Source organism: Lissotriton vulgaris, chromosome 3_1, assembly GCF_964263255.1.
Source record: "Lissotriton vulgaris chromosome 3_1, aLisVul1.2, whole genome shotgun sequence".
Taxonomy (NCBI): Eukaryota; Metazoa; Chordata; class Amphibia; order Caudata; family Salamandridae; genus Lissotriton; species Lissotriton vulgaris.
In genome coordinates, this window is record NC_141689.1 from 855,441,527 (window position 1) to 855,462,924 (window position 21,398).

General features: G+C 41.8%; 1 protein-coding gene across 1 annotated transcript in view; it reads left to right on the forward strand.

The window, feature by feature from the left end:
• Positions 1 to 21,398, forward strand: part of LOC147727119 (protein FAM240B-like) — a 179,463-nt gene that overhangs the window by 38,682 nt on the left and 119,383 nt on the right. The window lies entirely within an intron of this gene.

Below are 21,398 nucleotides of genomic sequence, written 5' to 3' on the forward strand. Positions count from 1 at the left end.
AAGGTCAGCCACCTGACCCGTGGCGAGTATTTTCAGTTACTGGTTGCCAGCAACAGTCTTCTTTCTTCCAGGAGGGCTTTCTTTGCCAGGTGTAGTCTTTCAGGTCCAGGAATGTTTTGAGGAGGTAGTGGAGAGGTGCCTATCTTATCTGTGCACTAGTCCGGGACTGGGGAATTTTTCCCACCCAGTCATGTCTCCTTTTTCATCCTATGTCCACCTCCTTTCACAACACTTTCTCTTCAAGATGACTAACTCCTCTGTCCTTTAGAAGGGTTAATTCCACTTTATAAACCACTATCTTGTTTAGGATAATTTGCCTCCTGCTGTCAGGGCCACAAACTGTTTTTCCCTGTACTAGGATTGGAGCCAGAGAGATTAGGAGGACCCTGAGAATGAATAGGAGCAGATCCTCTCAGTCCCATTTGGCATTTCCAGATGTAAAGGGGTATGTGGAAGCTGGCCATTGTTCTGCCAAGGGTACCTGTATTCCTCCCAGGGGCCGTATTACAGGGCCCCTGGGGAGCAACGGGCATGTTTTTCCTAGGGGTCGCAGATGCTTGTACGTCCCATTTCGTAATTCAGATAGCGCTGGCGCGCATGTAGTGCCAGCACTACCTCTACAGGGCTTTCCCTCATTTGCATGAGGGTGTGCCCCATGAAATGAAGGATTCTCTTTAGCTCTTCACCCGCAGCATAATATGCAAGCGGGCACAAATTCGAAGAAGCTGTCGTGAGGCGCAACGAAAATGTGCCACAAAAATGTGGTGCACTGTCAGTGTGACCCCTGAGGGCAGCCCTCTAGCGGGAGAAGGGGATCCTATGGACCCCAAGACATCCCCTTGCAGGTGGCTGCAGTCACTCACTGCAACCCGTGCAAAGGTATCTCTATTTCTCCTTTAAAGAGCAGGTGGGTTGCCGCCTACACAGTGATACACTGAGCAGCGTTAAAAGCACACGCTCCATATTTCAATTGGATGCTCTGCCATCAGGGCAGCACAAGTTCGTAGTTGCCCTTGGGGCAGAGCATTCACCATAATAGGGTGCACTTTGCCTGTTTGTGCACTGCAAAGGTGAACCATGATGCCACCAGGAAACATGCACCCTATGTGTAATAGGGCCCCAGTTGGCTAATCCTTGTAAAATTGGCAGTTGTTTAAAGCACACCCGCTTCCTGTAGACATTCATGTTCATTCAAGCCATTTGGCAAGTGTGTCAGTATTCCCAATGCTTTCAGTTTTAAGGTGTAACTTTGAATCATTTGCAACCAAGCAAATCTTGAACCAGCTCAGCATTGTGTCTTTGACATCTATTCTGTTACCTAAGGTTTTGAAAAGAATGTTGTGGTCTGTGGAAGGGTCTAGGAGAATTAGGATGCATTGCTTATCCTCATCATAAATCTGTAAGGAGTCATCAATGAACTTTATTGTTTTTTGTGCTGTGGTGTATATGCTGTAATTGTTTTAAATGTAAATTCCTCCAATGGAGTAGATACACATTTTTCTCTTAAACTGACAAGTGAGGGGAATTGTGTGATGGGTCTGTCATTTTCTCCAAGATGTCACTCGTGTTCCTTTACATTTCCCCTTGTTTCCTTCTTTTTCCTTAATATATTGCATGTTCTTGAAAACAAGATCGGCAGACTGTCTTTTGCTTATGACCTTAATATGTTATGCCTTATGACTTTACCCACGCTATGGTGTTAATGGACTTCTATCCATATGGGTCACTGATGTTTCTTTGCTTACGAAATGTATGATTGTATAATGTGGCTCGTTAGACCCGCTTTAGGGTTGGCTTTATCTTATGCCTATATGCCTATAGATGACTGTGGCATTCGAGGCAGGAGATTTTTGAATCCCGGCTGGATTGCTAGATGCCTTGGTTACAATAGAAAAATACAGAAAGGAATTCAGAAGAAAGATGGTGTGATAAACATAAGATACTTACAGGATTGGTTGCCTACCATTGGTGGAAATTGAAAAATCGCCTCTAAAGTTTGTCAGAATCTTATTGGCTGTGGCAATTGTAAAAAAGTGTCCCTACAACATATTCTGGAGGCAATAAGCTGAGAGCCCCCGAAGATTGTTGGGATAACCTGTGGCAAATATGATGCACAGTGTTGGAATACATTTATAGCAAGCCTGAGGAAGGAGGTGGGACCAATATAATCCTCCGAAACGTGTCGCTGTCTTTTGCTCACATATGATAAAATGTATTTGTACACTATTTTGTAACATGTGCAAATAACGATATATGAATGTGAAGGTTGTCGTTATAATTATTTTGTATTTTTGTGACTTGGTTTCTCTTATGTTTTTATTTTGCATATTGATGTGCTACGTTTTAGTGGTTTTTAATGATTTTATATGAATTAGTCAAATACATTTTTCCAACGGAAAATCCTCTTTATTGTTTACATTTTGACTTTCTGGCAACTGATGGTACTGACCCACTGTATGCTTAACAATATTGTTGAACAGTGAAGTATGAATGTGTACTGAAATGTTGTACGTGTAAATTGTATGCTAACAGAATACCCCAAAGGGAATCTTTTTTAGACTTAAGCGTTTATCTTATGCCTTCCAATTTAAACCAGCAACAGTGTGGCGATGTACCTATGTTCATCACCACCCCCTTTTCTAAATCGTTTTTGGCCACTATAGGTGTGGCAGGGTATACTCAGACATGAGTCCCTTTCTCACTGCTCCATCAGGATTCAAGCAAGCCGGGCCGAAGAAGGCTGAAATGCCAGAAACCGGTCCCTGGTAGCTTGTCTCCTTTCTGGTGAAGAATTGGCTTGGTAGTTTGGTCTGCCCTGTTCCCATGATGCACTGGGCCAGGGACAGACTAATTTGCATATAGCCAGGTTCTAAGCTGGGATGGGGCAGTGAGATAAATAACGGTGATGGATCAAGCCCTGATCTTTGGACTGGGTAAGAGTGGTCTGCTTAACTCAGACACTCTGTTCATCACCACCCCCTTTTCTAAATCGTTTTTGGCCACTATAGGTGTGGCAGGGTATACTCAGACATGAGTCCCTTTCTCACTGCTCCATCAGGATTCAAGCAAGCCGGGCCGAAGAAGGCTGAAATGCCAGAAACCGGTCCCTGGTAGCTTGTCTCCTTTCTGGTGAAGAATTGGCTTGGTAGTTTGGTCTGCCCTGTTCCCATGATGCACTGGGCCAGGGACAGACTAATTTGCATATAGCCAGGTTCTAAGCTGGGATGGGGCAGTGAGATAAATAACGGTGATGGATCAAGCCCTGATCTTTGGACTGGGTAAGAGTGGTCTGCTTAACTCAGACACTCTGTTCATCACCACCCCCTTTTCTAAATCGTTTTTGGCCACTATAGGTGTGGCAGGGTATACTCAGACATGAGTCCCTTTCTCACTGCTCCATCAGGATTCAAGCAAGCCGGGCCGAAGAAGGCTGAAATGCCAGAAACCGGTCCCTGGTAGCTTGTCTCCTTTCTGGTGAAGAATTGGCTTGGTAGTTTGGTCTGCCCTGTTCCCATGATGCACTGGGCCAGGGACAGACTAATTTGCATATAGCCAGGTTCTAAGCTGGGATGGGGCAGTGAGATAAATAACGGTGATGGATCAAGCCCTGATCTTTGGACTGGGTAAGAGTGGTCTGCTTAACTCAGACACTCTGTTCATCACCACCCCCTTTTCTAAATCGTTTTTGGCCACTATAGGTGTGGCAGGGTATACTCAGACATGAGTCCCTTTCTCACTGCTCCATCAGGATTCAAGCAAGCCGGGCCGAAGAAGGCTGAAATGCCAGAAACCGGTCCCTGGTAGCTTGTCTCCTTTCTGGTGAAGAATTGGCTTGGTAGTTTGGTCTGCCCTGTTCCCATGATGCACTGGGCCAGGGACAGACTAATTTGCATATAGCCAGGTTCTAAGCTGGGATGGGGCAGTGAGATAAATAACGGTGATGGATCAAGCCCTGATCTTTGGACTGGGTAAGAGTGGTCTGCTTAACTCAGACACTCTGTTCATCACCACCCCCTTTTCTAAATCGTTTTTGGCCACTATAGGTGTGGCAGGGTATACTCAGACATGAGTCCCTTTCTCACTGCTCCATCAGGATTCAAGCAAGCCGGGCCGAAGAAGGCTGAAATGCCAGAAACCGGTCCCTGGTAGCTTGTCTCCTTTCTGGTGAAGAATTGGCTTGGTAGTTTGGTCTGCCCTGTTCCCATGATGCACTGGGCCAGGGACAGACTAATTTGCATATAGCCAGGTTCTAAGCTGGGATGGGGCAGTGAGATAAATAACGGTGATGGATCAAGCCCTGATCTTTGGACTGGGTAAGAGTGGTCTGCTTAACTCAGACACTCTGTTCATCACCACCCCCTTTTCTAAATTATGTTTATACGCGGTCACGTATAGTTCCTAACCCTACTGGTAAAATACTGTGTGGTTGTATAAACCAGGTCAGCAGATCGCCCTTTGGGTATGGCCTCATTTGAAGCCTTCTGACAATACCTGTGATATTGTGGCATTGTACATTTGATTACATAGGGTTACTTGTGGTTTCTCACTCTATAATATGTGATTTTTAACAATTTGGAATAATAGACCGCCATTTGGTATCACTCTTTTCTATGCCATCTTACATTACGTTATGACATATCCTTTCGTTTGTTACAAGATGAATAGTTGAGCATTGTCTCCTTTATGATTGGAATCGCTGTACGGTCTACAACATGTGCTTCGGCTGCAAGGCCCTTACTATGTCCTTTGGTGACTAGCCTTGATCAATATTACCCGCCACACTGGGGTGATTATCGTTAAATATAGCAACCTCTGATTCTTACTGTGTCTGGAAGTTAATCACCAGGACTATATGCCCTACTGGGGTTAACACCACATAATATAGTAAGCACTTTGACCTCTTGTTTACTGTACTCAGGTTAGTGCTTTTATTTTGACTTTGGAAGACGAGATATGATCCAGAAATATTGGCTCTAGCTTCGTGAGAAGATAGCACTTTTTATTTCTATACATTTTAGTACTTATTACACAAACATAAACACTTTCTTGTGACCTCCACTGTAAGATATGGTTAATATGCCCATGAGATTTGGTCACAATACTTAGCTTCAATTTTTCACTACTTCAATTTAATTTGTAACTATGCGGGCATGTGTGGTTCCTTGCGTGAAATTGTGAAAATGGACTTGATTTCAAATGGGTCCCAATAGGTTATTTGATATTTATATCTGTTTTTGACTCAGATCCCATATAGGACTTCATTTGTTAGTTGCATGATAGGAATCTGGGCATGGATTGCCCCCTTTTTGATATGATATGTACCTTGATAGTCTGTTGTATTATGATTACGACTAATAGAACTATTATCCGCATAGATTTCGAGCTTGGATCTGACTTGATTTACCCTCACTGTAAGGTGAATACCTGGGCAATACTACTGCATACTATAATGGACCTCCTGTGAATACTCTAAAGGAACAATCAAGGTGAGATCCCATTGAGTTATGAACATGGGGATAAGTTAGTAATATCTTTCCTGTGTATATAGGTACAACTCTTCCCTCGCTATAATATCAGAGTAATCCCATATACAATCTGATCTTTTCCAACCCTAGCATAATCTCATGCACTATAAGGATTATAGGAAAGCCCTGGTAGAACTTACTCTTAGGCTATACAGAAAGTTGTATATATGTATGTATGTGTGATTCTATTTATGTATGTCCTTTCATCTATTGTATATAGTTGTATATATATATGTTATGTGAGCTGTCTAGCAACCTGAATATGTCTAGTGTGATTTGTTTAATAATAATCTGTTATGCGTCATCTCCATGTCCTATCAGAATGATCTGTGTTTAACAAATATGTTTTGTGTATATTTATAAATATATGTATATAATTTATTGTTATGTCCTTTTACATTTGTCTCTGTGTGACAATTTGTTATGTGTCTTTATGTGATTGTTTCAGCCCTGATGAAGTTCCTTATGCACATGAAACGAAAAGCGTTGGCTGAGTGCCGATTTTAACTCAAGTTTATATAAAGAAGATTGATGGACTAAATTTGTTATCCCGACTACATTTCTGGTGCACCTTCCATTCAAAAGTATCTTTTTGTCTCTGGATTCCAGTGGTACTCAACAGTGGCGAGTGCCTGAAGCAGATGCATGGGACATTAATTCAAATGCAACAGGGATTGAGGTGCTGAACATTTGGTCAGCCCCTGTGAGATTTTTTCTAAAAAAAACACAATACAATTAATAAGTTTTGATTTTAGACACATTGTGTAATATTTCCACACCGCTTTTGTGTCTTGGGATGCATCCAGAGACAAATAAATCTCATAGCTGTTTGGTGCCGAGTCCTTAATAAAATTGCTGGGAAGTACAGTTTTCTTGAGACAATAAATAGAGAACAGATTAAAAGAAGATGAGAGAAAGAATATTGAGGCCCCTATCTAACAAATGCACTTTCCATCTTGTACACTTGGGCCTCAACAGTAAGTCATTCTTTAGCGGCTGATACAATCCAAATGAGGAGAACTAAAAGGAGGTTTGGGTTGACATTAACTAACCTAAAATGTCAAACTCAGGCTTTACAGCATAGCATCCACGCAAGGATCTTTCCCCTGAAACTCACAATAGATTGATCTCTATAGAGTGCATTTTTATTCTTATGTAAAGGTTGAATTAACACGAAGCTGTAACATTGATATGAACCCTTAATTCAAACGTTGCTTCTTTATATAATTTTTCTTTAAAACGTAATAAACACTCTGGTTAAAAAAAAATATTTAAGAGTTCCTATGGTAAGTCACTGTGTATAACATCTTTCACAGGGGAGGAAAATCTCCCACTGATGCTTCTTGACTTGCCTGGTTTAACATTTACAAATTAACTCACACTTAATCTAGGAATTGTTAAATCTGCAAATCTGCTTAACTCTAGTAAGAATTTTACAAATGTGGCTTCAGGCGGAAGACTTAGGGCCCGATTCACAATGGTAAACTTACACTTCTTTGTAAGTTTACTACATTTCGGTATTTACAAAGGTAAACTTATACCAAAAGTCTAACTTCACTACTTTTCGGTATTCACAAAGGTAAACTAAGAGCAAAGTTTAACTTTACTACTTTCCGGTATTCCCAAAGGTAAGTTATACTAGTAAAGTTAGACTTTTGATCTAATTTTACCCTTGTGAATACTGAAAAGTAGTAAAGTTATGAGCACAAGCCCAGTTCTAAGATTAGGTAAACTGGTGCTCATGTAAAGCGCTCTGATACCCGATGTCTTGGGTCTAGTTTGCGCTATATGAAACTCTGAAAAAAAAAAAGATGGAGAACCAACCACTGTATCATGAGATCCCTGTACTCCCTGGTGACCGTCTTTGTGCCTTCAGTGTACAGCGGATACGTAAGAGTCGTGTGATGCCTGTGTTTTTTGGCTCTGCTTAGAATTCTTTTTTACTTTTCCGAAACAAACTCCCAAAGTGGGTGTTTTCTTCAGAAAAACTAAATTGAACTGGCACACAAGGAGCTCTCTCCATGTGAATTAGACCCATTGAAAATGCAGTGATAAAACCCCAACTGCCACTATGGCAGATGGACCACCAGCTCATGGACCACCACCAGAGACTGCTGAGGCTGCACTCTCTGGTGCACAAACCTAGAGGTTCCCTCACCTCTAGATGTCAAAGGAAAACTGCAATGTTGGAGGCAGGGTATATGCTTGTCTGTGGCAGATTCCCCCTTTGCCAGTCTTGAAATGACACCCTAAGTTATTACAATCCCATGCAAAGTGAATAAGGGGCAGGATGTGTCTGTTTACCTTTTCCTCACGCCTTCAGATATCAATGGGTTAACCATGAAAGAAATGTTACTGTTACTACAAATAGGCTGCCTTCAGCAATCTACCCACAAGAGGCTGCTCGTTGCTGTCAACCAATCGGTGCACTCCACCAGTCAATGTTCCATACACTACCCACTGCTTGAAACTCAACACTGATATAGTTAAGTGTAAAAAATGTTTGAAAAGTACTGGCGAGGTTATATGGTTGCATGAAAAGTGGGAGTATGTCCAACAAATGGCAACATATTTGATTTTGTAATGTTGTCTCCTACACCAGTTATTGGTTGCACTTGTAAAACTGAAAAAGTATAACCAATAAAAACAGATTTAAACAAAAAAAGGGGCAGGATGTGTCTGTACCATGTGAGAACTACTTGTTCTAATATGCATTCATCAGTAGTACAATGGACAAGCCTCCATAAGTTTGATTAATGAACGGCTGAACTTGCCATTTCTACATCTGGTTTCCAAGACAGTTACGACTGAACTCTCTGGCGAGGTATTTCTACTGCAATACGCATTGTAATGGTACTTTATTTAAAGATCAGGCCAACTCAGTGGACCTCATTCCTAGAAACATCACCTTCGTTTTTTATGTTAAAAGCCAGTTTACTACTCTTGCAAAATTCGGCCAAAGAGACATTCTGTCCTTGAAGACCTCACAAGGCCATGGACAACTAGTCCATGATAAGTAAGTCATCTGCAGACAGAAGTACATTGTCATAAGCCAGTGGTTCCCAATCTGTGCAGCGTGGCTCCCCGGTGCACCATCAAAACTAGACAGGGGAGGCACGTACCAAGCATTTTAATGTTGAAGGATTTGTTGGCTTCAGTTAAACTAATTAGACTTAAATGCATGATGTTGATGATTTGTAAGTGACATGCCTAAAGCTGGAAACGTAGGGCCCGATTCACAGAAGTAATCTGAGACAAAAGTCTAACTTTACAACTTTCGTAAACACAAAGGGCATTTACGAGTAGTAAAGTTAGACCAAAAGTCTAACTTTACTACTACTAAAGTTAGACTTTTGGTCTAAACTTAGACCAAAAGTCTAACTTTACTACTCATAAATGCCCTTTGTGAATACCAAAGTCGTAAAGTTAGACTTTTTTCTCAGATTACTTCTGTGAATCGGGCCCGTAGTGCTTTATTGATGGCATGTTGAGGGAGATGATCCCCACATTCTAATATTCCCAAAGTAAGCAGTAGTTGAGTTTTGATCCAAATGAATTATACACCAATGCTAGTTATCAGGAAATGAATGTTGTGCTGGCTCTCAAACACACTTAGGGCCTGATTACGATGTTGGTCGGAAAGCTTTCCGACCGACTCCTTGTCAGAAACTGTTCCCACCAACTGGCAGTCGGAGGTTCCGAACAACCGATTATACTTCCAAACATCATTCGGAAAGTCTCCCCTTGACTTCAATGGGAGCCTGTGTTCTGACCGACAATAAAGGCTCCCATTAAAAAAAGGGGTGGTTTCACAAAACCTTGCACCCTGTGGCGGCCACCCCATGGTGCCTGTCACACTGAGCAAGGATCTACAGGGGGGGTCCCTTGGGTACCCCCACAGCCCCCAAATGGAGACCTCTGGATGAAAGGGTGCCTGCTAGGGGCCCCCAAAGTCGGTTTGCGACAGTCTTTTTGTGTCGGAAAGACCGAGTCAGAAAGGCTATCGGAATCCGACTATAATCGGTCGGTTGGAAACGCTGTCCAATAAGGTGTACAAATCAGCTGCGACCGACTCAGAGTTTCCGAATGCCAGTCAGATCCAAGTCGGAATGACCGAACGCTTACCTTTCCATCATAATCGGTTGGTCAGAAATGTTTCAGACTCGGTCGGGAACATAGGTTCTGACACAGTTTAGGAAAATCCAAATGTTGTTCGGTGGCTTTCGGACGGCCATCGTAATCATAATCATTAATTATTGATATGTGTCCTTGAACGATATGTACTTCCAGTACACATTTAATCCAGTACACACACATTTGCAGACAGGCCTGCTTTCTCCATGAGCACAGAAATGTAAAACACCATATACGGCATAATGTCAAACATTTGGAAGCAAAAAAGAGGGACATTTAAAAAAGAAATCAGAGGAATTTATTTGGCTTGCTTTGGATTGGAGGCAATTTTAGGGAGGAGACAGCTAAAATAAAGCTGTATTTTTGTTTAAAACATTGTGTGTCACCTTGCTGAGACAGGCGTGTTGGCAGGTATGACATGGCTAGAAAGGGAAGTACATGAAAATATTCGTCCAACGCAGACAAACTTTGACAATGGGGCCAGCATGCATGGGGTGCTATCTAGCACTGTAAAGGGGATAAATGGGTTTGAGAGGGGTCTCTAAAAAAGGCATTGGCAAAGAAGTGTAATTAGGAACATTTTATTAGAGATGCCGCCTTAGTAATGTGAAACACCCTGCGTATATGATTATAATACCTTCATCAGCCTCATCCCAGTTATTTTTAGGGAGAAAAATGGAAGAACTCCAGAGGCCAGGCTTACATCCCCCCACCCTACAAACAAAAGAACATACTGGGGAGCTTGGGCCAACAGGCAATAGGTCAAGTGAGCCACTGGTTGAAAAAGTTTGGGATCCACTGTAAATATAAGCTTCTGTAAGGTTGGAGGGATAACATTTTGCCTTCTTGAGTGATGTGGGAAAGTCAGATAAATACTGTGAGGATAACAAAGGGTGCCAAAACACACCCCTGCTTCAAAGCACAGCATGTTGCAGTCCCATTACTTGTTAATTATAATCTCCCCTCTTTCAAAAGGGCAGCGAAATTGTATAGAAAATAGGCTTAAGCAATCCCAAACATCTCCCTTCTTGCAGATTTCAATGGTCCATTAAACTCGTTATCAGTCACCCATACATTCATACCACCAACCACCTCCATTGAAGCGAAAGGATTATGAGAGTGGACAGTAGTCAAGGTTGTATCAAGTGCTTTCATTGCCAAGCCTAGAAAAGATAACATGTTACCTAACAGTAGTAAAAATATATTAAATATCACCAGTCCTTCTGTGGCATTAGACCCTTGTAATCACAAATGAGCTGCCTCTGCCGTTTTTCTGATCAAAGCAATATATCAAATTAAAAAGCAACAACCACACAATATATGGCACCATATTTCGACTGCTAAATCATACGTATATCTGTAAGTTTAGTGTAATGTACTCCATGTGCACCGAGCTTGCTCCAGGTTAACATTATTTTGAGAACGATTTTTAACTGTTGACCAATGGCTAGATAAGTATTTTTATGCTTTCTCGGCTCAAGATGGTAAGGAGAGCATGTGTTGGTGTCCATTCTCTCCCAGCTCTTCCGGTCTGATAAGAGAGAGGATGGGGGAGAGAACGAGAGAGGGAGAGAACAGAATCAAAGAGCGCAAGAGATGTTTGTCTATGTGTGTCTGTGTAGGTGCATATATGTCTGTGTGTGTGCTCTGTCTGCATGGGGATGTGTGTACGCCTCATTTAATGTTAGTAATAATACAAAACCTGTGGAATGATACATATTTGCAGTTTAATTTTTAATATACAATAAGATTGTTATGAATTGTACTAATATACATTAGGACGCATTTTGCCTATTTAGTTTTTTATTAAAATAACAGTGCGAATAAACATATTAAAAAGAATCTTCCAGTGCACCTATTGAAGCCAGAAGAGACATTGTCAACAGTACGTGATGTACTTCATACATTAACCAGTTTGGTTGTAAAAATGTATGCTTTTTAAGACATTCAATGTTTTAAAAAAGAATGTGATTTTGAAAGTTCTGGATAAAGACAATGGCTTTTAAGATAATGTTACTTATAACAGGAGTCCTTTCTAGACTTTTTTCCTGCAACTGTTACAGTGAGTGAATTTGAAAGGAAAGGCTTTAAGGGACTAGTAAATAAGAAAAATCTAAATAAGTACAGTCCTTGAAAATTCATGTATGTGGAGACAAAATAAGAAAGTTGACAGATATTAACCTTATTCAATTTGAAACTTCCCTTAAGCCCGATCAGATAAAGGAAAGGGAAATGCAGGTCTTAGGTGAGCACACATAGGGGCCCTTCTCTTTTTGAATAAAGAATGCACTCTTATAATGCCTTACCACAACCATGAAAACACACCTGTACATCTTCCCTCAGCACAAGTACACAAAGGAGTACATTTATATATGCACATTTCAGGATATCCATACTATACAGAGCAGATATAAGTTAATCACATTATTATTAATCGCTCAATTCATTTACGAATGTGCTGTGACACAATCCAAAATTAGGGCTGTTTACAATGGCGGGGAGTCCGTCACTGACAGGATGTTGGTGGTGGTCTCCCCGCCATCATAACCAACGTTACCGCCCGCCATATTATGATATGATGGCGGGCGGACATGTGGCGGTCGTAAATACCTGCCATGAAAAAACTGGCGGAAAGGGACTTTGGGGGCCCCCCTTAACCCCAGCCCTTGGTAGTGGGTGTTGGAGGGCACCTATTGTGCCCCTCTACATATCCAAGTACCATTTGGCAGCCACTGCATGGTGCCTGCCACATAGTGCAGGGATATTTGGCATGTCCCGTTTTTACATTGTGGCGGGTGCTGCAGCCAGCAGTACCTGGCGCAAAGTAAAATATAGGCATTGTGACCGCCGTGGTTGCGGTCGCATTGTAATGCCTACTATAGGACCGCCGACAGCATGTCGGGCGTTCCCAATTCCCGATACGATGGCGGATGGACTAAAGTCTGTCCGCCATCATAATCAGCCCCTTAGTATCTTCCTGTCCATGACATTGGAAACTTGCTTTATTCAGTTGCACAACTAGCTGGGATCTCATGGAATATCATGGATTCGGTTAACCTTTGACCGTTGTTCTCCATGTTCAAAAGTTCTGGTACTCCATTCCTGGCTGTTAACTAGTAAATCTGTGTCTCCTTTGAAAATGGGACTAAGTGCATTAATTATGTTTGGTGCTATGCAGATGTTAAATTGAATGAGTGGTGTATTTCCAAATTCAAAGACGTCCACCCGAGAAAAGATAGTTTTGCCCAGAGCTTTATCTGTAAAAGTATGAGCGCCAGTGTTCAAAGCTCTGGCCACACACCCACGGCCAGCACTATTAAATGTCAGCGCACCGAATACCAAGGTTGGGCGGTCATGAATCAAGCTTATGCGTCCTCAATTCACTACCAGATGTGCCCTGCCCCTTCATCTCACTCTTGCAGGTTCCTGCTTTCTCTTTTTATGACAGTTTTTCTATCTTTCCATTCTTCCTTCTTTGTGTGTTTCTCTCTATGTTGCACTTGGTGAATGTCTGTTAAGGAAAAATAATTGCCAGTGAGCCCCCACTGGCAAAATCTGGTTCATATTAAGCACTGGTTTTGCCCCAAAGCAGTTCATGTATGGCGAGAATTAATTCTGGTGGATAAAGATAAATGCAGGAATTATGATCACCAACAATATTACAGGAAACCAACTACAAAGCAGAGGTATGTTCCATGATAGAGCTGGACATTGTAAATGGTGCACGCCATTGCCCTCTCATTGGTTAGAGGTTCAAAGAGGTGGGTTTTGTAGCGAATATTCTATTCTCACCCACTTTTGTGATCTTCTGAGTCATACGCAAGACATAGAGCCTGAGCCTCACTATCTAAAGAAAGAATAATGATATGGAATGAAAGAAGGCACATAATTGATAGAGTGGATTAAGTGCCATAGATTAGATAAAGACGTGGGTTAGCCTACAAAGTGGGTTTAGTGGGTACAGAGTTAATGAGAATATATATGAGCTAAGAATAGATAAAAGGCACAGAGTGGGAGAGATCCAGGATAGATGAGCCATTATACAGTGGTAGAGCAGCATAGAATGGATGAAAGATCAGATGGGGATGAAGGGATACAGTGTAATTCAAGGGGCACAAAGTGACTGAGTGGCACTGATGGCTTGTTGTGGAGCGGCCAGGAGCACAGTGTGGTAAGTCAGAAGCACAATTGATGGGAGTTATAAAAATTCGAAATCAGGAATCTAGTATCTGCCATTATTAGAAAGATGAAAAAAATATGTTCTTTGAGCCACTCTGGGATGTGTTCAGTAATACCCATAATCATGTACAGGGCAACTCAGGGTGTCTATGATAAGGAGGTGTTGAGAGTGTGTGAAATAAAGAGAGAAGATGGTTAAATTGGATAAAAAATGATACTGTAAGTCATCCTCATCACTTTGGGTCAATTGGTACTTATGTTAGAGGTTAATCAAATAAATGAAAGAGTTGTGATTCCTACTGCCATTTACATTTAATGTAAACTTTAACTTCCTAATGTATTATGGTGCACCAGATATGCCAGTCATAGCTGAAGAGAATCAGAATGCCAGGCCATGAAATAGAGGTCAAAGTCTTGATTTGAACAGATTGAGTTTCCAGAAGGCTTAAACAATATGACCCACGGAGGGAAAAAAGTTTCTATAGGGAATACCTTTGCTCCATTCTGGTATCTTGGCTTAAGGAGCAAGATATCCTTTGAGAAAGATTATATTATATGTGTACAACAATGAGTCAAAGAACAAAAAAGGACAGATATGAAGAACTTACAGGTCAAAGCCTGGTTTGTTAAAAAATGAAAAGTCACACACTGGAGATAGATAGCTAAAATTGTTTTAAGAAGTAGAGAAGATCATTTTTGTGATCTATTTTGTACTGGACAATTCTAGGTTTTAAGCAAGAAACTGGGGATTTGGGCACTGTGAACATGGGATCCACACAAGGCACACCATTTTGGACTACCCCAGGTGTCTAATTTTTGAAAATACCTGGGTTTGGTAAGTTTGCTTGGGTGGCCATTGAACCCAGGCCCAAAAACCTAAACTATCCCCATTACTAAATCTAGTCATTTCTTACAGGAAATGTTGATATCTCCACATTGTGGTTTTAGGCGTTATATGTTGCAGGTGCTAGGCCTACTCATACAAGTGGCGTGCCGTTTTTATGAGGGGATATGTGGGCACTCTGGGTGGTAGGAAATTCGAGGATCCCCACACACACCAGAATTTTCCCTCTCAAAAATATGAGTGAAATATATGCTTTTAGCCACAGTTTGAGGTCTGCAAGGGAATCTCTGTAAAAAACACTTGGAAGATCCATACAAGTCTCACCACCCTATATTTCACCTTATACTCCCTCAGGTGTTTATTTTTCAGAAATGTTTGGGTTTGGAAGGTTTCCCTGGATGGCCCCCAAACCAGGACCAAATACTGCAGCTACCACAGTTGCCAAATCAGGAAATTTTTATGAAAGAAAATGTTAATATCTCACATTGCATTTATCGGGTCTTTCCTGTAGTTGGCTCTAGGACCACCCACACAAGTGGGGAACCATTTTTATCAGGAGAAATGGGAACAAAAGGGGCTTGGACATTCATGAATCCTCACAGATTCTGGAGATTTCCCTCACAAAAATGTGCGGAAAATGTGTATTTGTAGTCAAGGTTTCTGGTTTGCAAGGGCTTCTCAGTAAGCGAAAACTCAAAATCTATTCAAGTCCCACCACCCTGGATTTTCAGAAATGTCTAGTTTTTCTAGGTTTCTGTGGGTGGCAGTCGAGCCCAGGCCTAAAATCCACCACAATGTACATTTTTAAAAAAGGGTTGGCTTTGGGTGGAACATATGATTTGTCCATATTGCTTTTTGGGCCATTTCCTGTCACATGCACTCACACAAATGGGGTCCTTTTTTTATCATCGGCAGACATGTGGCAACACTTGTTGGTAGAAAAGTTGTGGATCCCCACAGATTTCAAGACTTCCCCTACCAGAAATGTGAGGACAATGTGTTTTTAGCTAAGGTTTGAGATTTGGAAGGGATTCTGTGTAAAAAGAACTCATTAGATTGATACATGTCACATCACCTTGGACTACCCCCAGGTGTCTAGATTTCAGAAATGTCTGGGTTTGGTATACTTCCTAAGGTGGCGGCTGGGCTTAGGCCCAAAATCTACAGCTATCCACATTGAAAGAAAAAAGGGTTGGATTTTAGTGGAAAGATTTTCTAAGCTCACATTGCTATCATGGGTGCTATGCCTACCCACACAATGGGGTGCCATTTGTATTGGGAGATGTGTGGAAAAACTGGGTGATAGGAAATGTGTGGACCCCTTCAGATTCTGGAGCTTTCCTTCAGAGAAATGTGGGAAAATGTGTTTTGAAATATAGTTTGAGGCTTGCAAGAGTTCTAGGTGATTTAAACCTCATGGCATCCACACAATTTGCATCAGCCTGGACTATCCCAGGTGTCCAGAAATTTCTGGGTATGGTAGGGTTTTCCTGGGTGGCAACCAAACTCAGGCTCAAAATCCACAGCTAATCACATTACAAAAAGAGGTGCTTTTGAAGTGGAAAAACTTGATCTGGTCTTTTCCTGTAGCGAGGGCTAGGCCCATCCACACACGAGGGGTACTGGTTTAATCAGGAGACATGTTGGAATACTGTGTTAGGAAATTTGTGGATCCCGCAGATTCTGGAAGTTTCCCTCATAAAAAATGAGGAAAATATGTGTTTTTAGCCAAAGTTAGAGGTTTGTAAGGACGTGTGGGTAGAACACCTCATGAAATCCATGTATGTCGCACTGGACTCCCCGTGGATATCTAGTTTTCAGAAAAATCTTGGTTTCATAATTTTCACGGTGTGTAGCTGAATTGGAGTTCAAACTCTGCAGTTACTCACATTGTGACAAAAAAACGTGATTTTGCTTGGTGAAATGTGATGTCTCCAGGTTGCGTTTTAAGACATTTTGTGATTCAGGAATTAGGCACAGCCACACTAGTTTGTAATGGGAAATATGTTAAACCACTTAATACTAGATCATTCGTTATTGTAATAGGATTTCTCTGCATTTGTGGCTTCCTAATGTAAGTCAGTATGCAAGAAAGAAGACATTTAGAAAATGTCATCTGAATTACATGATAGTGTGAGTAACCAAAAATGTAGAAGTGTACAAATAACCACTGTTGCTAAACTCTGTCTATTGTATACACTTTAGAAATATCACAGGTTTCCTTTATATCCATTTCTCTTTCCTTATATTTCACCATATGAATTGATATATAGTCGGTACACATTGAAAAATCATTGAAAGTTGCAGAGTAATCAATGGCTCTGAGTATCGTGTGTTTTTGGAGAACCTGCAAACTCTGAATATCGTCATGACCAGAAGGGTCTATCAATGTAACGCTGTATAGCTTTTGTAAATTTTAAACTGGTAGTGCAAAAAAGGTCTAAAAAATGTATGAGCAATTTCAGGCCAACGCAATAGCATGGAAGTCAAATACACCACCCAGGTCACCCTGATCGAATGTTTTTCCTTTGAGTTTGGTCCTATTTTTAGTGGTCAAAGACTTCCAGCAGGGGAAGTTCCAAAGCTGACGCTGGTGAGGGGCCCTCAAAATCAGATACATAAGCATCAAACTCTCACTGAAGCTGTTAGTTTGGGCACAAGAAGTTGAATTTCATAGGCACTGAGGTCACATTGTGCTGAGATGGATTTGTCATCTCACCATGGTCCAATGTTTTACCTTTGAAGTTAGTCTTGTTTTTGGTTCTCATAATCCTCCACTGGGAAAGACTGGAAGCTGCAACCAGGCATGGATTCACAAGGTTAGAGGACTTCACCGCGAGGCCCCATTGAAATTATTTTAACCGTAGCAATAATCTTCAAGCAGAATAATAGGGTTTTCTTGCCAGCCTTGGGTTAACCCTGGGCAAGCCTCAGCACCTTTATCCTGGTCCTATAGATGTGCAAACAATAACTAACTCCGACTTTTCTCCAGCTTCTGGAAAAGCTCTTTCTGGTACTCAAGGTAGACACCTAGGCACCAGGTCGCTCATCAGCCAGTCCTTCTGCAGGATCAAGTTCTTGTGTAAGCAGCACAGGCCTCTGCGAGAGGGTCCTGCTTTTTGTATCCTCAGAGCAGGCAAATAGAAGGTCAGCCACCTGACCCGTGGCGAGTATTTTCAGTTACTGGTTGCCAGCAACAGTCTTCTTTCTTCCAGGAGGGCTTTCTTTGCCAGGTGTAGTCTTTCAGGTCCAGGAATGTTTTGAGGAGGTAGTGGAGAGGTGCCTATCTTATCTGTGCACTAGTCCGGGACTGGGGAATTTTTCCCACCCAGTCATGTCTCCTTTTTCATCCTATGTCCACCTCCTTTCACAACACTTTCTCTTCAAGATGACTAACTCCTCTGTCCTTTAGAAGGGTTAATTCCACTTTATAAACCACTATCTTGTTTAGGATAATTTGCCTCCTGCTGTCAGGGCCACAAACTGTTTTTCCCTGTACTAGGATTGGAGCCAGAGAGATTAGGAGGACCCTGAGAATGAATAGGAGCAGATCCTCTCAGTCCCATTTGGCATTTCCAGATGTAAAGGGGTATGTGGAAGCTGGCCATTGTTCTGCCAAGGGTACCTGTATTCCTCCCAGGGGCCGTATTACAGGGCCCCTGGGGAGCAACGGGCATGTTTTTCCTAGGGGTCGCAGATGCTTGTACGTCCCATTTCGTAATTCAGATAGCGCTGGCGCGCATGTAGTGCCAGCACTACCTCTACAGGGCTTTCCCTCATTTGCATGAGGGTGTGCCCCATGAAATGAAGGATTCTCTTTAGCTCTTCACCCGCAGCATAATATGCAAGCGGGCACAAATTCGAAGAAGCTGTCGTGAGGCGCAACGAAAATGTGCCACAAAAATGTGGTGCACTGTCAGTGTGACCCCTGAGGGCAGCCCTCTAGCGGGAGAAGGGGATCCTATGGACCCCAAGACATCCCCTTGCAGGTGGCTGCAGTCACTCACTGCAACCCGTGCAAAGGTATCTCTATTTCTCCTTTAAAGAGCAGGTGGGTTGCCGCCTACACAGTGATACACTGAGCAGCGTTAAAAGCACACGCTCCATATTTCAATTGGATGCTCTGCCATCAGGGCAGCACAAGTTCGTAGTTGCCCTTGGGGCAGAGCATTCACCATAATAGGGGGCACTTTGCCTGTTTGTGCACTGCAAAGGTGAACCATGATGCCACCAGGAAACATGCACCCTATGTGTAATAGGGCCCCAGTTGGCTAATCCTTGTAAAATTGGCAGTTGTTTAAAGCACACCCGCTTCCTGTAGACATTCATGTTCATTCAAGCCATTTGGCAAGTGTGTCAGTATTCCCAATGCTTTCAGTTTTAAGGTGTAACTTTGAATCATTTGCAACCAAGCAAATCTTGAACCAGCTCAGCATTGTGTCTTTGACATCTATTCTGTTACCTAAGGTTTTGAAAAGAATGTTGTGGTCTGTGGAAGGGTCTAGGAGAATTAGGATGCATTGCTTATCCTCATCATAAATCTGTAAGGAGTCATCAATGAACTTTATTGTTTTTTGTGCTGTGGTGTATATGCTGTAATTGTTTTAAATGTAAATTCCTCCAATGGAGTAGATACACATTTTTCTCTTAAACTGACAAGTGAGGGGAATTGTGTGATGGGTCTGTCATTTTCTGAGATGGTTAGCATTTATTATTTTCAGTAGTGGGTTGATATGACCATCTTTAAGGGCATCAGGGAAAGTACAAAGAGCCAGAGATGAGTTGCTAATTTCCTCCATTATGGCTACGAAGGCATCCGTATGTTTCTTGGCAAAGGAGGGTGGTGTACGGTTAGAGGAGTGAGATTGTGACTTAGTGTATGTGATGGCCAAATTTAGATCAGTTTTCTAAATCTGGCTGAACAAGGACCATGATCCAGAGGGAAATGTACTGGTCATTTTAAGGTTGTCAGATTCTGATTTGATTTAATGGTTTTTCAGTCAGGAATAGTGGGTTGGCTAGTCCTGAAATCATGATCGTGGTCACTTCTGATTTTAGATGTGTTGCTGGTATCTTGAGGCTTGGGTCTGAGGAACACATATTTTTTTTAAGTAGCTTTATCTTACATGTTGTAATAATGTGAGTTTCAGGAGAGAGGAGGATTTCCGGCAACTTCTTTTGACCATTTACAGCTTTTCTCTGATTATTGATATAGTTATAGTCCCAATGTGCAATCCTTTGTGAGTTGTTACACTTCTGTTTAGCTGAGGCACTTTTCCTAAATGTTTCAGTTATAATCATTTAATAGTAAATTATTAGTTCAATGGGCTGCTGGGTGAGAGGCCTGACTAGAAGGATGGTTCAGATTATTAACTTGCTGTTGTGGCTGTCCCTGAAATCTCGGATAGTGGTTAGTACCTACTTGTGTACAGCAGAAATGGACAATAATGTGTTATTTCTTTATATAGTTTTATATATCTCAAACATGATCCCGAAGGAAATCAGAGCGCTTTACAATTTGAGGAAAAGGAAGGTAATTGTTGCAGTACAGGTATCAACAAGCATTTACAATGCAATGGTCTCGGCAATATTATAGGTAGAGCTATTGGTATTGCTCATTATTTTTTTTAATCTTTTTTGTATCCCTAAATAAATGGCATTGTCATTTCAATTGGTATTAGCTTTTTTTTGCATATGTGATACCTATTGCATTAGCAGAGAGAGAGTGAGGTAGTGAGAGAGAGAGTGAGGTATTGAAATAGAGAGAGAGTGAGGTAGTGGGAGAGAGTGAAGTAGATAGAGTGAGGTAGTGAGATAGAGAGTGAGGTAGTGAAAGAGTGAGGTAGTGAGGGAGAGGGATGTTGTGAGGTAGTGAGATATAAGCATAGAGTGATGTTGTGATGTAGTGAGATAGAGAGAGGTAGTGAAAGAGAGTGAAAGTGAGTTAGTGAGAGAAAGAGTGAGGTAGTGAGATAGAGAGTGATTGAGGTAGTGAGTTAGAGAGAGAGAAGTTGTGAGATAGTGAGATAGAGTTATGTAGTGAGAGAGAGGTAGATAGAGAGTGAGGTAGTGAGAGACAGAGTGAGGTAGTGAGAGAGAGGAATGTTCTGAGGTAGTGAGATAGAAACAGTGAGTGAGTTTGTGAGGTAGTGAGATAGAGAGTGAGGTAGTGAAAGAGAGAGTGAAAGTGACTTAGTGAGATAGAAAGAGAGAGAGTGAGGTAGTGAGATAGAGAGAGAGTGAGGTAGTGAGTTAGAGAGAGTGAAGTTGTGAGGTAGTGAGATAGAGAGTGAGTTAGTGAGAGAGTGATGTAGTGATTTTTTGAGGGAGTGAGTCGTGATATAGTGAGAGTGAGATAGTGAGATAGAAATAGATAGAGTGAGGTAGTGAGATAGAGAGAGAGTGAGCTAGTGAGATAGAGAAAGAGTAAAGTTGTGAGGTAGTGTGTTTGAGAGTGATGTGGAATGCATGCTAACAATAAGCAACAAACAAGCATGCTACAAATACCTCCCACCCCAAGACCGGCACTTACCTCTCATGCCGCTGATCAGCACGCATAAGCTGTCAGGAGAAACAAGAACAATCTATCCAAGGCTCATTAGCGCTCGTTCAACTGCCCATGATGGACCTGGCATAAAAGGCAACAGTTTCCTGATACACCGCAAAACTCTCCAGGCTCAAGAGAAACGAGAGCGACCTCATCAGCGGGAGGGGGC